The sequence below is a fragment of the Sinocyclocheilus anshuiensis genome, unplaced genomic scaffold (assembly GCF_001515605.1).
Source record: "Sinocyclocheilus anshuiensis isolate Anshui unplaced genomic scaffold, SAMN03320099.WGS_v1.1 scaffold882, whole genome shotgun sequence".
NCBI lineage: Eukaryota > Metazoa > Chordata > Actinopteri > Cypriniformes > Cyprinidae > Sinocyclocheilus > Sinocyclocheilus anshuiensis.
In genome coordinates, this window is record NW_015540910.1 from 909,485 (window position 1) to 918,027 (window position 8,543).

Genomic DNA, 8,543 nt, shown 5'->3' on the forward strand with positions numbered 1-8,543 from the left:
CTCAATGCTGCAAACACGTGTTATAGCCTAAATAGAAACTCTGCTCGCACCTGTTAATCGTTTATATTTTATATTACTTCATGTTGCTTTTGTGCAATAGATCAATTTATTTGTTTTAGATATTTTATGTTTAGATATTTCTATTTTGCGGGAGTCCCGTGAATCATTTTAATCTCCCGCATCCCGCACACACACACGAGTGTCTACCCGCCCGCAGCAGCACTCGCCCATCTTCTCCCACGCCGCCGCACTCTGTTGCGTCGACTCTCGCGGGAGCAGGTCTCTAATCCACTGGCACTTGACTCGACAGTGCGTGTGCTACATCCTTTTTACAATCTCTACATTATAAAACACTGCATTCTGTCAGCAATGTAACGCAGCAGTAACGTATAGAGACCTCGGTTTGTAACTATACTCTAATTACTATTTTGAAAATGATAACGCGTTAAATTACTCCGTTACTAAAAAAGTAATCAAATTACAGTAACGCGTTACTAAGTAATGCGTTACTGCCCAACACTGCTTATTAGCATGCCTATTATTAACATATTGCACATATTCTGCATGACCATATTCTACATCCCTAATCCTACCCAATACCTAAACATAACAACTACCTTACTAACTATTAATAAGCAGCAAATTAGGAGTTTATTGAGGCAAAAGTCATAGTCAATGGTTTGTTAGTAGTGAGAATTGGACCTTAAAATAATCACAAACATTTATTTTGTAAACTGGTCCAATAGAATCATTAAAACAGCTAGTTTAAAGGAACAATTCATTTACAACTGGTTTTATATGAACATGTGGTTTGCGCATGGTTACATTACTGGACATTCTTCATTCGTGCCCTCATTTTTTCTATCCTTCCTCTTTTTCCATGACTTTCTAAAGCTTTTTTTTTACCCCAATGGCCATAGGGTGCCATCACCAAACAATATGCTTTTGTGAGCTTTGTGCCAGTGAAATGTCACTGCCCATCTGGGAACATATAGTTCTCACCTTCCAAAAGGCCACAAAAGCCAACCCTTATATGACAAAACCTGTGATAAACCTGTCAGTATACAGACCATTATGTCTGCATGGTGGGAAATGTTGGCATTTTATCAATACTGATGTAATATACAGTAACACTTTATTTTAGGGTCTCTTAACTAGTTGCTTATTAGCATGCATATTACTAGAATATTAGCCATTTATTAGTAATTAAGCACATAGTAATGCCTTATTCTACATGACCTTATTCTAGAATCCTACCCAATACCTAAACTTAACAACTACCTTACTAACTATTAATAAGCAGCAAATTAGGAATTTATTGAGGGGAAAAGTCATAGTTAATAGTGAATAAGTGTTCCCTATTCTAAAGTGTTACCTAATATACTGTTTAGGGAACGTAATTCAGTACTTGAAATGTGATTCTAGTGTTATGTTTAGTACTGCACAGTACTGCCTACTACCTTTTTATTTTAATTGTAGTTTTGGACTTTTGTCACTTATTAATCAGTTACAAAAATGATAGAAATGGGGGCGAGCAGGTTGGTTCTAGACCCTTTTTACGTGAGCTTCAGCTCCCCTGTCTGTCGTCTCACCCCCTTAAAAGTATAACCAAATATCTGAAGCATCAGGCCAGTGCTGTTTCCTCAAGAAAGTTCATCATTCTCATGTGTTGTAAGTCCTGTCAGTTGAAATTGATTTTAAGCCATTCAAGCGCAAGACGGCACAAAAGAGATCTAAATGCGGTACTAACAAACTGTGATGGGTCTTTTATTACAGCACGCAAGTAACAAGTTCAAATTTGCGTGTTCTTGAGCAAATACTATGTCAGAATGGCTGCCTTGACGAGTATCCAAATAAACAGTCGGTTACGTCTTAAGTGAACGTAAAGAAAATATTGAATGTGTGTCAATAATAGATCCGTGCATTTCTTATGTTAATAATGTTAATCAAACAACAAAGGAAAAACAGAGAATCACTCACTGCTCTTGACTAAGTAGCTTCTGTTGCTTTAATAGGTATTTGTGTGTTTTCCCTTCATACAGTAATCGTACAGTTTTCACAAGTACAGTAAGGTACTGTTTATTTAGGTAGCCTAATTTTTATTTTTATATCTAATGATCTCTCTGAGGGTTCAGCCCCCGAGGATGAAATCTTAGAACCACTCCTGGGGTTGAGTCAGTTGAATGCCACATCGTTGCAGTTGCGTCAACAAGTGGCTAAACTAATACCCTAACTAATGCAATTATAAATCATTTTCATTTTGTGCGAAAAGAACGCATGTCACACCTCTGTTCATCAATTTGCACTGGCTACCAGTAGCTGCTCGCATTAAATTAAATTCCTAATACTATTTAGTAGAGTAGTTTAGTAGTATTTTATTTGTAAAACCTATAGGCCTGTTCACATCAAAACAAAGGTTTGGTGCCAAAATTATCATGAAAATTCAGTGCGCTTAATAATTTTCATTTGAATAAATAGCTAATAATGTGCCTGTTAAGACCAACACGAAAATTCGCATGTCATCAATGCGACAGAGTTTTCTTATCTCTTTTTCTTATCTTTCATTGCATTGTAAAGAAAACTGGCCAACCAGTACGATTTGCACTTTTGGTCACATGCCTAGATCCTGTGTGATTACATAAAACTATGACGTGTTGGCGCTCACAAACAGGTGCGAATATTAAGTGACAGGGAATTATAGAGGAGAACCGATTTTGACATACTGTCAGAGAGTGAATTTGTTTTTTTCTTCAGCCCATCTGCCATTTTTCACGTATTGGTCAGAAGAAAAAAAAATCTGATTTATAAATTGGAAAATTGAATTTTTGCTAAATCTAATGTCTACGGCATCTGTTTGTTTAAAATGTGATCACACACTTAGAAACCTTAATTAAACTTGTTAGCATTATGCAACACTTTCAGCAAGTAAAATGTACTAATAGAGTTTTTATCTATATCTTATGGAAACTGTTTCCACCACTGATTAAAAAGTAAAAAAGAAGGTAATTGTGAATTTTTATCTCACAGTTCTGCTATAAACTTGCAATTGCAAGTTATGAAGTCAGAATTGTGAGATTGCAAACTCACAATTGCGAGAAAAAAGTCAGTCAGCAACTTCATATCCCACAATTCTGACTTTATAACTCACAAATGCAAGTTTATATCTCGCAATTATGAGGAAAAAAGTCAGAACTGTGAGATAAAAAGTCATAATGACCTTTTTTTATTTTTATTCAATGACGGAAAAAAATGCTTCCATAGTATCTGCACTGTGTTGTGCTGTTTTTTCTACATATCATTTTAGTATGTGGCAATCAAAGCTTTCTCTGTAACATTTTTTCAGAGCCTAAATGAACAAAGCTTCTAGGTGACAGTACTAGAGAAAAAAAAAGCAAGAAAAGAGTGAGAAAGCAAAAGCGAGACCTCGCTTCCATCTCCTGGGAACGTCTGGAAACCTAGCAACCAGTCACCCGGGGCAGTCTCAGATAACTACCCAGCTGCCAAGGTGCATCTGTGTAACAGGGCGGCTTGAACTCAACCAAGTCTAGAGATAGAGAAGCTGACATGGTGACTGAAAATGAGAATACCTGGCAACCGTTCTACATGACGCTTGGTCAAAAGCGTGTCAAAAGAGATATCAGACTGTCTAATAGCACATTCATCTTATTGTTTCTTTGTTGCCATGGTGTTTATGAAAGAAAGAAGTTGGCATTCGTTCTTTGCCTGCCCTCCATTGAACTCCCTTATAATGACACACAAGTGGTCAGTCGCGCTGACAGTGACTTGTAGCGCAGTTAGCATGCATACATGCTTGATTAGAAATTAATGAATGCAGTTGACTGCCTTTTTGTGGTTCCAAAGTATAAGACACATCGAACAGCCTGCCGTCTTTGAATCGATCCAGATATCACTGACAGGGATTTTTGTTGTCAATGAAGGTTACTTGTTCTCAGGCAACACTATCGATTATGGGTTTCTTTATGGATTGCTTGGTCAGCTGGTGTCTTTCTGGTGGCAGTGATCATGACATTGAATGGCATAGAATGCTTAGATGCAGACCCGGTTCTATGGGGGTGCTAGAGGGTGCTAAGCACCCTCAAACTAAATCAATAGCAACCTCAGTTAAAGCTGTAATAATGGCATTTCATTGCAGATTTGGCAAACTATCCAGTGCGTTATGGTTTGCGCTCTGGAGATCGGTTTCTATTCCAATATGTTTTTGCAGAGTTGAGCAATGTAGCCAATCACAGACATATCTGTTGATTTCTTAAACACAACAGGCAATCAGAGGCATTTTAATTAGAATCCACTCACTGCTCAAATTTTTTGTTCAGGTGTTGCGTTCAGCACAAATCATCTCATTATAACAAAGTGTAGACACAATGTAAATAGGAGATTCATTGTGCAATGTAGAAAACTTCATTGATTATAACGTCACTTTGTGAGATCGCGATGAACTAAGATGAGTGACAGCTTTTTAGTTCAGATTACAGTTATTTTATGGATTACATGATTACATATTATTCACAAAATGGCAGTACATTAATTCTAATTCCTCTATTTCTCCTTCTCTTTTAAAATTTCCTTTCTAAAAATCCTACTGTGCCATACCATTTAGCCTTGTATATATTCACAAATGTTGTGTAAATAAATGTGCAGATCATACTTCTGAATTTGTGGGAAAAAAAGCACCTCTCAACCAATTAGACCATGTAAGAAACCGATAATTATGCAAGTTACTAAACACTGATGATATATAGCTGTGAAACATGTTGTCATCAAATCCAGTGACTTTCAGTAATTTTTGATTCTGTAAGTCTGGGGGAAAATAAATCTAATCTGGCATGTTTGTTAATGTTTGTTGATATACTGCAGTGATTCCCAATAGTTTGTGTCAGCCAACCCCCTTAAAATAAAATATTTATTTGAAATATCTCCGAGGAAGTTAATATTTCAAATAATTTAACAGCACATTTGCATGTTTATAGTTCTCTGATATCGGTTAATGGTGATATTGGCATGTAGGTAAACAAATAAAATATTTATATTTTTAGTGTTCGAGTGTTTCAATTATTTTTATTTTACATTTTTACGGTTTAGCACTTATTACATGAAGCACAGTTTGGGGAACCCTGGTGTAATGTAATGTTTAATGCATTTTATAATGTTGAAAATAAATAACAAAAATTTTCATTCTCTTTGCTTTTTTATATAAGCATGGTATGTCAATGGTAAGTTTAAAACTAGCTGTTAAAAAGTAATCCAAAAGTAATCTATAATAAATGTAAATGAAAATGCACTCATAATAAATGTATTACTCTATATATATATATATATATATATATATATTTGTGTGTGTGTGTGTGTGTGTGTGTGTGTGTGTTGCATAAACTTTGTTTTGATGTTGTTAGCACTGCCCTTGCTAATATTTCCATAAACCTTATGACCAAAATATTTTGCCATTCCAATTTTCTCTCTGAACATCTGATAATATTACATTAAATGAGAACGAAGTGATTCTGTAAATGTAGAATGGAACTCTAATCAATACTTTCCAAATAGGCATTTTCACAAAGTTTATGGGACATTGCATTGTTACTTGTGACTAAAATGTAATGCTGCTGTTTCGTACTGATTATTATTTATTTATTTTGCATGTGATTCCTTGATTACTTTATTTGCTTAATTTTAGGTGTGGTTTTAGGACATTTTTAAAATGTTGTACTGCAGCATAACCCAGTGGAACCAAACTCAGTGTTGTGAAATGCTAAAATTGTTTTGTGCTTCCTGAGTTGTCTCTTTACTGTAAGGATATCATGTAACAGTAATTGATGTGTAAAATGACTTCCACTTAAAGAAGCTTTTGCCACACGAGTCAAGAGTGCACACTAATTGCTTACAGAGGCGTTTAAGTAAAAAGGTGTTTTTCTGGCTAGTGTCATTGCAATTGAGCATAATTGGGGATTCCATGATAGTGAGGATCAAAAGGAAAAGAATTACCTTCACATTCAACCCACATGCCACACGCAACCCAGGCCCTTCACTAGCTAACATTTCACTGCTTCAGTTAATGATTGTACCTTTGGTATTAGGAAAGAGTACAGCTAACTGGCTGAGTGGTTTCCATGGAGATAGAGAGGAGATCTTCGTCAGGCTGACAGCAAATTTAAGGGTGTAAAGTATGTTAAGAGAAAAACTCAAGGGCTTTCTCACAGCACTTCTTCAAATATGTTCTCTATTCGGCAATATTGAGATTGAAATACTATTATAGCGTACTGCATACTGCACAGTCTACTCTTTACAACTGCCTGTTTTTGTTTTGTTTTGCTTGGTTTTTGTTGTTGTTTTTTGCTTTGTTTTTTGTTTGTTTTTGTTTTGTTGGTGGTTTATCAAAATAAAAAATTGTTTTGTTTTGTTATGTCTTATATATTTGTTTTGTTGGTGTTTCCTCAAAATAAAAAAAAAATAAATAAAACCATAAAAGGGAGGGAAAAAAACACTAGGATACTGCTTACTGCATACTGCACACTGCACAGTATTCACTTTAAAACTGCCTTTTTGTTTTGTTTTGTTTTGTTTTGTTTTGTTTTGTTTTGTTTTGTCTCAAAAAAATAAACCATAAAAGAAAAAATATATATAAATATAGTGTGTACTTTAAAATATACTTCAAATGAAAAATGCATGAGCCGTACTCACTTGTACACTTAATAATTTTTTTTTTATTATATAAAAAGCACAAACTGATCATCAGGATCATACTTTAAAATATAAAAATAATGAAAACAAATGGTCCTTCACATCATCTTAGACTAGATCCAGATATATTGTATTCGGTGATGACTTCAGGTGCTTCCTTAGTTACCAAGTCTGTGCAGCAATTAGATTAAAAGGGCACACAGATGTTTTGCCAGTTTTGTTTGGAAGTAAGATTGCATGTCTGATTGAATGAAGTTAGCATCTCATTAAAAGCACCGTTCCTCTGTACAGGCCTGATCCGAGCGGTTCATGAATTTGAGTTTGGAGCGGTAATCAAATGAGCGTCTCTAGTTGCTGTCTCTGGAGAATATCCAGTCATCTTCCTCTTAGAATATCAGGCTAACACAGGACAATTTCTCTCCCAATAGGGTTTTATGTGTGAGCGCATAGAGTTAAAAGAATAATACACCCAAAAATGAAAGTTCTGTCATCATTTTCTCCTCCTCATGTCATGCCAAAGCCTTATGCCGTTATTTCTTTATTTCTCAATACTAATGATTTTTCTGTGGTAGTCTCTTTGCTGCTCTTATGAAATGTTTGAATGTATTAATGAATGTATGTAATTTATTTTAATACCATGTGCAAAAGGCAAACAGTGCAAAAGGAGAAATGGCATATATATATATATATATATATATATATATTTATATTAATGGTTTCAAAATTCGCGCATTAACGTAGGCAATTAATTTTTTCAGTTTAACGTGTAAAAAATATTTCACACAATTAATGCAGGGGCGGGGCTAGGTTTGGCCACCCCACTCACAACTGCTATAGAATTGCGTTTATTTAGACGCGGAACATCTTTACGAACACATCAAACAGGAGACTTTTCAGACGTGCGCTCCAACTCAGTGCCAGGCGTGAGTCAAACGAGCGTCGAAACGGTACCATGACGAGAAGCTTCAGTAGAACATCAGTGAACTGCGGTCAGATGAGATATTGTCAGACCATATGTCAGTAAACAAGAATCTTCCTGTCCTGTCTGCCCTTATACTTGGCTCGTAGCGCGCACTTCAATTGCATGCACAAATGTGCCTGCGCGCGCTGTATTAGGCTATATAACGCGATGTATCATATTCAAACCCAAATTAAACTTCAAGTATGCAATGTCGTCATGAAGTTACAAAAGTGTGTATGCAAGTATTTATTATTTATGAGTCACATTTAAAGCAGTGTCAAATCCTCATCAAGTTCAGCAGCGGAAGCTCTTAAAGTAGCAGTCAAAATATCCTAATAATCAGCTGCTGTGATGTCTGTTAATCAGAGAACAAAATTAAAAAAGAGGAAATCAATAACTTCTGTAGCTTTAAGCTTTATCTTTATTTAATTTAGAATTTAGTGATAACTTTATTAGATTAGGCTATATCTTCTTGCTGAAGGGGACAGGTAGCAATATGACATTTATTATAATGGTTTTATGTGAAGATTGTTTTAAGTTCACTTAAATTTATTTTTTAAAGTCTAATAAATGTTCAATTGATAGCTCTTAATTATACTGTAATGTTGAATGGCCATAGTCAATGGTTAAATATTAGGAAAAAATTTAATAGAGACATCAGTTGGTATCAGTGATACTTGCCTTCAGTAATAAAAAAAAGTAATAATAAAAACTTAAAACAAATATAAAAAATGTACTTTATGTTGTTTCTACATTAAATTATAGATTGAATTTGAAATTATTGCAATATAAAACCATAATTAAAAACTTTGTTAGGTGAGATTAATTTCAGAAAAAATGCGATAATTAGTTAATTTTTTTAATCGATTGACAACACTAATATATA

The 8,543-nt window shown here is 34.8% G+C and overlaps 1 protein-coding gene across 1 annotated transcript in view; it reads left to right on the forward strand.

Annotated features, from left to right (window-relative positions):
• Positions 1–8,543, forward strand: part of LOC107689243 (proton myo-inositol cotransporter-like) — an 87,437-nt gene that overhangs the window by 32,864 nt on the left and 46,030 nt on the right. The window lies entirely within an intron of this gene.